Source organism: Dama dama, chromosome 7, assembly GCF_033118175.1.
Source record: "Dama dama isolate Ldn47 chromosome 7, ASM3311817v1, whole genome shotgun sequence".
In the NCBI taxonomy this organism is placed as follows: domain Eukaryota; kingdom Metazoa; phylum Chordata; class Mammalia; order Artiodactyla; family Cervidae; genus Dama; species Dama dama.
In genome coordinates this window covers 114,184-122,449 of record NC_083687.1, presented here as the reverse complement: position 1 = coordinate 122,449, position 8,266 = coordinate 114,184, and positions in this window count along the sequence as shown.

Sequence of the window (8,266 nt, the reverse complement as noted above, 5' to 3'; positions counted from 1 at the left end):
TCACACCGTTTGAAGCTTTTCATATTTTTCACACCTTTTGTAGCTCTTCATATTTTTCACACCTTTTCAGGCTATTCATGTTTTTGAAAACCGTTTCATGCTCCTCCTATAATTCAGACGGTTTCATGCTCCTCATGTATTTCACTCCTTTTGAAGCTCTTCATATTTTACACACCTTTTCAGGCTCTTCATGATTTTCAACCCCACTTCATGCTCCTCCGATTTTTCAGACCGTTTCATGCTCATCTCATTTTTGACACCTTTTGAAGCTCTTCATATTTTTCACACCTTTTGAAGCTGTTCATATTTTTCACACCTTTTCAGGCTCTTCATGTTTTTGAACACCTTTTCATGCTCCTCCTATTTTTCAGACCATTTCATGCTCCGCATGTATTTCACAGCTTTTGAAGCTCTTTATATTTTTCACACCTTTTCAGGCTCTTCATGTTCTTGAACACCTTTTCATGCTCCTCCTATTTTTCAGACCGTTTCATGCTCCTCATATTTTTGACACCTTTAGAAGCTCTTCATATTTTTCACACCTTTTGAAGCTCTTCATTTATTTCACACCTTTTCAGGCTCTTCATGTTTTTCAACACCACTTGATGCTCCTCCTATTTTTCAGACCGTTTCATGCGCCTCATATTTTTCACACATTTTGAAGCTCTTCATATTTTTCACACCTTATCAGGCTCTTCATGTTTTTCAACACCGCTTCATGCTCCTCCTATTTTTCAGACTGTTTCATGCTCCTCATATTTTTGACACCTTTTGAAGCTCTTCATATTTTTCACACCTTTTCAGGCTCTTCAATTTTTTCAACAATGTTACAATGCTCCTCCTATTTTTCAGACCGTTTCATGCTCCTCATATTTTTGACACCTTTTGAAGCTCTTCATATTTTTCACACCTTTTGAAGCTCTTCATATTTTTCACACCTTTTGAAGCTCTTCATATTTTTAACAACTTTTCAGGCTCTTCATGGTTTTCTACACTGCTTCATGCTCCTCCTATTTTTCAGATCATTTCATGCTCATCTCATTCTTGACACTTTTTGCAGCTCTTCATATTTTTCACACGTTTTCAGGCTCTTCATATTTTTCAACACCGCTTCATGATCCTCCTATTTTTCAGACCGTTTCATGCTCCTCATGTATTTCACATCTTTTGAAGCTCTTCATATTTTTCAGACCTTTTCAGACTCTTCATATTTTTCAACACGGTTTCATGCTCGTCCTATTTTTCAGACCGTTTCATGCTCCTCAAGTATTTCACACCTTGAGGCTCTTCATATTTTTCACAGCTTTTCAGGCTCTTCATGTTTTTGAACACCGCTTCTTGATCCTCCTATTTTTCAGACCGTTTCATGCTCCTCATATATTTCTCACCATTTGAAGCTCTTCACATATTTCACACCTTTTGAAGCTCTTCATATTTTTCACACCTTTTCAGTCTCTTCATGTTTTTCAACACCACTTCATGCTCCTACTATTTTTAAGACCGTTTCTTGCTCCTGATATTTTTGACAATTTTAGAAGCTCTTCATATTTTTCAACACCACTTCATGCTCCTCCAATTTTTCAGACCGTTTCATGCTCCTCATATTTTTGACAGCTTTTGAAGCTCTTCGTATTTTTCACACCTTTTCAGGCTCCTCATGTTTTTGAACACCTTTTTATGCTCCTAATATTTTTCAGACCGTTTCATGATCCTCATATTTTTGAAACCTTTTGAAGCTCTTCATATTTTTCACACCTTTTCTGGCTCTTCATTTTTTTCAACACCGCTTCATTCTCCTCCTATTTTTCAGATCGTTTCATGATGCCATATTTTTGACACCTTTTGAAGCTCTTCATATTTTTCACACCTTTTCAGTCTCTTCATGTTTTTCAACACCACTTCATGCTCCTACTATTTTTCAGACCGTTTCTTGCTCCTGATATTTTTGACAATTTTAGAAGCTCTTCATATTTTTCAACACCACTTCATGCTCCTCCAATTTTTCAGACCGTTTCATGCTCCTCATATTTTTGACAGCTTTTGAAGCTCTTCGTATTTTTCACACCTTTTCAGGCTCCTCATGTTTTTGAACACCTTTTTATGCTCCTAATATTTTTCAGACCGTTTCATGATCCTCATATTTTTGAAACCTTTTGAAGCTCTTCATATTTTTCACACCTTTTCTGGCTCTTCATTTTTTTCAACACCGCTTCATGCTCCTCCTTTTTTTCAGATCGTTTCATGCTCCTCATGTATTTCACACCTTTTGAAGCTCTTCAAATTTTTCACACCTTTTCAAGCTCTTCGTGTTTTTGAACACCGTTTCATGCTCCTCCTATTTATCAGACAATTTCATGCTCCTCATATTTTTGACACCTTTTGAAGCTCTTCATATATTTCATACCTTTTCAGACTCTTCATGTTTTTGAACACCGCTTCCTGCTCCTCCTATTTTTCAGACCGTTTCATGTTCCTCCTATTTTTCAGATCATTTCATGCTCCTCATATTTTTGACACCTTTTGAAGCTCTTCATATTTTTCACACCTTTTCAGGCTCTTCATGTTTTTCAACACCGCTTCATGCTCCTCCTATTTTTCAGACCTTTTCATGCTCCTCATATTTTTGACTCCTTTTGAAGGTCTTCATATTTTTCACACCTTTTCATGCTCTTCATATTTTTCAACACCGTGTCTTGCTCCTCCTATTTTTCACCCAGTTTCATGCTCCTCATATTTTCACACCTTTAAAGCTCTTCATATTTTTCTCACATTTTAAGGCTCTTCTTGTTTTTCAACACGGTGTCATGCTCCTCCAATTTTTCAGACGGTTTCATGCTCCTCATAATTTTCACACCTTTAAAGCTCTTCATGTTTTTCACACCTTTTAAGGCTCTTCATGTTTTTGAACACTACTTCATGCTCCTCCAATTTTTCAGACCGTTTCATGTTCCTCCTATTTTTCAGATCATTTCATGCTCCTCATATTTTTGACACCTTTTGAAGCTCTTCATATTTTTCACACCTTTTGAAGCTCTTCATATTTTTCACAAATTTCAGGCTCTTCATGTTTTGAACACCGCTTCATGCTCCTCCTATTTTTCAGACCGTTTCATGTTCCTCCTATTTTTCAGATCATTTCATGCTCCTGATATTTTTGACACCTTTTGAAGCTCTTCATATTTCTCACACCTTTTGAAGCTCTTCATATTTTTCACACCTTTTCAGGCTCTTCATGTTTTTGAACACCGTTTCACGCTTCTCCTATTTTTCAGACCTTTTCATGCTCCTCATATTTTTGACTCCTTTTGAAGCTCTTCATATTTTTCACAGCTTTTCAGGCTCTTCATATTTTTCAACACCGTTTCATGCTCCTCCTATTTTTCGGCCTGTTTCATGCTCCTCATGTATTTCACATCCTTTGAAGCTCTTCATATTTCTCACAACTTTTCAGGCTCTTCATGTTTTTCAACACCGCTTCATGCTCCGCCTATTTTTCAGACCTTTTCATGCTCCTCATATTTTTGACTCCTTTTGAAGCTCTTCATATTTTTCACAGCTTATCAGGCTCTTCATGTTTTTCAACACTGCTTCAAGATCCTCCTATTTTTCATACCGTTTCATGCTCCTCATATTTTTGACACCTTTTGAAGCTCTTCATATTTTTCACACCTTTTCAGGGTCTTCATGTTTCTCAACACCGCTTCATGCTTCTCCTATTTTTGAGACCGTTTCATGCTCCTCATATTTTTGACACCTTTTGAAGCTCTTCATATTTTTCACACCATTTCTGGCTCCTCATGTTTTTGAACACCGCTTCATGCTCCTCGAATTTTTCAGACCGTTTGATGCTCATCCTATTTTTTAGACTGTTCCATGCACCTCTTATTATTGACACCTTTTGAAGCTCTTCATATTTTTCACACCTTTTCAGGCTCTTCATGTTTCTCAACACCGCTTCATGCTCCTCCTACTTTTCAGACCGTTTCATGCTCCTCATATTTTTCACAACTTTTGAAGCTCTTCATATTTTTCACACCTTTTAAGGCTCTTCAAGGTTTTGAACAACGCTACAATGCTCCTCCTATTTTTCAGACCGTTTCATGCTCCTCATATTTTTGAAACCTTTTGAAGCTCTTCATATTTTTCACACCTTTTCAGGCTCTTCATGTTTTTCAACACCGCTTCATGCTCCTCCTATTTTTCAGACCGTTTCATGATGCCATATTTTTGACACCTTTTGAAGCTCTTCATATTTTTCACACCTTTTCAGTCTCTTCATGTTTTTCAACACCACTTCATGCTCCTACTATTTTTCAGACCGTTTCTTGCTCCTGATATTTTTGACAATTTTAGAAGCTCTTCATATTTTTCAACACCACTTCATGCTCCTCCAATTTTACAGACCGTTTCATGCTCCTCATATTTTTGACAGCTTTTGAAGCTCTTCGTATTTTTCACACCTTTTCAGGCTCCTCATGTTTTTGAACACCTTTTTATGCTCCTAATATTTTTCAGACCGTTTCATGATCCTCATGTTTTTGAAACCTTTTGAAGCTCTTCATATTTTTCACACCTTTTCTGGCTCTTCATTTTTTTCAACACCGCTTCATGCTCCTCCTTTTTTTCAGATCGTTTCATGCTCCTCATGTATTTCACACCTTTTGAAGCTCTTCAAATTTTTCACACCTTTTCAAGCTCTTCGTGTTTTTGAACACCGTTTCATGCTCCTCCTATTTATCAGACAATTTCATGCTCCTCATATTTTTGACACCTTTTGAAGCTCTTCATATATTTCATACCTTTTCAGACTCTTCATGTTTTTGAACACCGCTTCATGCTCCTCCTATTTTTCAGACCGTTTCATGTTCCTCCTATTTTTCAGATCATTTCATGCTCCTCATATTTTTGACACCTTTTGAAGCTCTTCATATTTTTCACACCTTTTCAGGCTCTTCATGTTTTTGAACACCGTTTCACGCTAATCCTATTTTTCAGACCTTTTCATGCTCCTCATATTTTTGACTCCTTTTGAAGCTCTTCATATTTTTCACAGCTTTTCAGGCTCTTCATATTTTTCAACACCGTTTCATGCTCCTCCTATTTTTCGGCCTGTTTCATGCTCCTCATGTATTTCACATCCTTTGAATCTCTTCATATTTCTCACAACTTTTCAGGCTCTTCATGTTTTTCAACACCACTTCATGCTCCGCCTATTTTTCAGACCTTTTCATGCTCCTCATATTTTTGACTCCTTTTGAAGCTCTTCATATTTTTCACAGCTTTTCAGGCTCTTCATGTTTTTCAACACTGCTTCAAGATCCTCCTATTTTTCATACCGTTTCATGCTCCTCATATTTTTGACACCTTTTGAAGCTCTTCATATTTTTCACACCTTTTCAGGGTCTTCATGTTTTTCAACACCACTTCATGCTCCTCCTATTTTTCAGACTGTTTCATTCTCATCTCACATTTGACAGCTTTTGAAGCTCTTCATATTTTTCACAACTTTTGAAGCTCTTCATATTTTTCACACATTTTCAGGCTCTTCATGTTTTTGAACACCGCTTCATGCTCCTCCTATTTTTCAGACCGTTTCATGATTCCATATTTTTGACACCTTTTGAAGCTCTTCATATTTTTCACACCTTTTCAGTCTCTTCATGTTTTTCAACACCACTTCATGCTCCTACTATTTTTCAGACCGTTTCTTGCTCCTGATATTTTTGACAATTTTAGAAGCTCTTCATATTTTTCAACACCACTTCATGCTCCTCCAATTTTTCAGACCGTTTCATGCTCCTCATATTTTTGACAGCTTTTGAAGCTCTTCGTATTTTTCACACCTTTTCAGGCTCCTCATGTTTTTGAACACCTTTTTATGCTCCTAATATTTTTCAGACCGTTTCATGATCCTCATGTTTTTGAAACCTTTTGAAGCTCTTCATATTTTTCACACCTTTTCTGGCTCTTCATTTTTTTCAACACCGCTTCATGCTCCTCCTTTTTTTCAGATCGTTTCATGCTCCTCATGTATTTCACACCTTTTGAAGCTCTTCAAATTTTTCACACCTTTTCAGGCTCTTCATGTTTTTGAACACCGTTTCATGCTCCTCCTATTTTTCAGACCGTTTCATGCTCCTCACATATTTTGACACCTTTGAAGCTCTTCATATTTTTCACACCTTTTCAGGCTCTTCATATTTTTCAACACCGCTTCATGCTCCTCCGTTTTTTAAGACGGTTTCATGCTCCTCATATTTTTGACACATTTTGAAGCTCCTCATATTTTTCACACTTTTTGAAGCTCTTCATATATTTCACACTCTTTCACTATCTTCATGTTTTCAACACCACTTATGCTCCTCCTATTTTTCAGACCGTTTCATGCTCATTTCATTTTGACACCTTTTGAAGCTCTTCAAATTTTTCACATCTTTTGAAGCTCTTCATATTTTTCACAACTTTTCAGGCTCTTTATGATTTTCAACACCGTTTCATGCTCCTCCTATTTTTCAGACCATTTCATGCTCATCTCATTTTGACACCTTTTGAAGCTCTTCAAATTTTTCACACCTTTTGAAGCTCTTCATGTTTTTCATATTTTTGAAGCTCTTCATATTTTCACACGTTTTCAGGCTCTTCATGTTTTTCAACACCGCTTCATGCTATTTCTATTTTTCAGAGTGTTTCATGCTCCTCATGTATTTCACACCTTTTGAAGCTCTTAATATTTTTCACACCTTTTCAGGCTCTTCATGTTTTTGATCACCGTTTCATGCTCCTCCTATTTTTCAGACCGTTTCATGCTCATCTCATTTTTGACACATTTTGAAGCTCTTCATATATTTCACACCTTTTGAAGCTCTTCATATTTTGCACACCATTCCAGGCTCTTCATATTTTTCAACACCGCTTCATGCTCCAACTATTTTTCAGACAGTTTCATGCTCCTCATATTTTTGACACCTTTTGAAGCTTTTCATATTTTTCACACCTTTTCACGCTCTTCATTTTTTCAACACTACTTCTTGCTCCTCCAATTTTTCAGACCGTTTCATGCTCATCTAATTTTTGACACCTGTTGAAGCTCTTCATATTTTTCACACCTTCTGAAGCTCTTCATATTTTTCACACTTTTTCAGGCTCTTCATGTTTTTCAACACCACTTCATGCTCCTCCTATATTTCAGACCGTTTCATGCTCCTCATATTTTTGACACGTTTTGAAACTCTTCATATTTTTCACACCTTTTGAAGCTCTTCAAGTTTTTGATCACTGATTCATGCTCCTCCTATTTTTGAGAAAGTATCATGCTCCTCATATTTTTTACACCTTTTGAAGCTCTTCATATTTTTCACACCTTTTCAGTCTCTTCATGATTTTCAACACCGCTTTTGCGCCTCCTATTTTTCAGACCGTTTCATGCTCCTCATATTTTTGACACATTTTCAAGCTCTTCATATTTTTCACACCTTTTCAGGCTCTTCATGTATTTGAGCACAGCTTCATGCAGCTCCTATTTTTCAGACCGTTTCATGCTCCTCATATTTTTCATACCTTTTGAAGCTCTTCATATTTTTCACACCTTTTCAGGCTCTTCATGTTTTTGAGCACAGCTTCATGCTCCTCCTATTTTTCAGGACATTTCATTCTCCTCATATTTTTCACACCTTTTGAAGCTCTTCATATTTTTCTTACCTTTTCAGGCTCTCCGTATTTTTGAACACCGCTTCATGCTCCTCCTATTTTTCAGACCGTTTCATGCTCCTCATATTTTTCACACCTTTTGAAGCTCTTCATATTTTTCTTACCTTTTCAGGCTCTCCGTATTTTTGAACACCGCTTCATGCTCCTCCTATTTTTCAGACCGTTTCATGCTCCCATATTTTTTACACCTTTTGAAGCTCTTCATATTTTGCACACCTTTTCAGGCTCTTCATGTTTTTCAACACCACTTCATGCTCCTCCTATTTTTCAGACCATTTCTTGCTCCTGATATTTTTGACAATTTTAGAAGCTCTTCATATTTTTCAACACCACTTCATGCTCCTCCTATTTTTCAGACCGTTTCATGCTCCTCATATTTTTGACAGCTTTTGAAGCTCTTCATGTTTTTCACACCATTTCAGGCTCTTCAAGTTTTTGAACAACGCTACAATGTTCCTCCTATTTTTCAGACAGTTTCATGCTCCTCATTTTTTGACACCTTTTGAAGCTCTTCATATATTTCACACTTTTTCAGGCCCTTCATGTTTTTCAACACCAC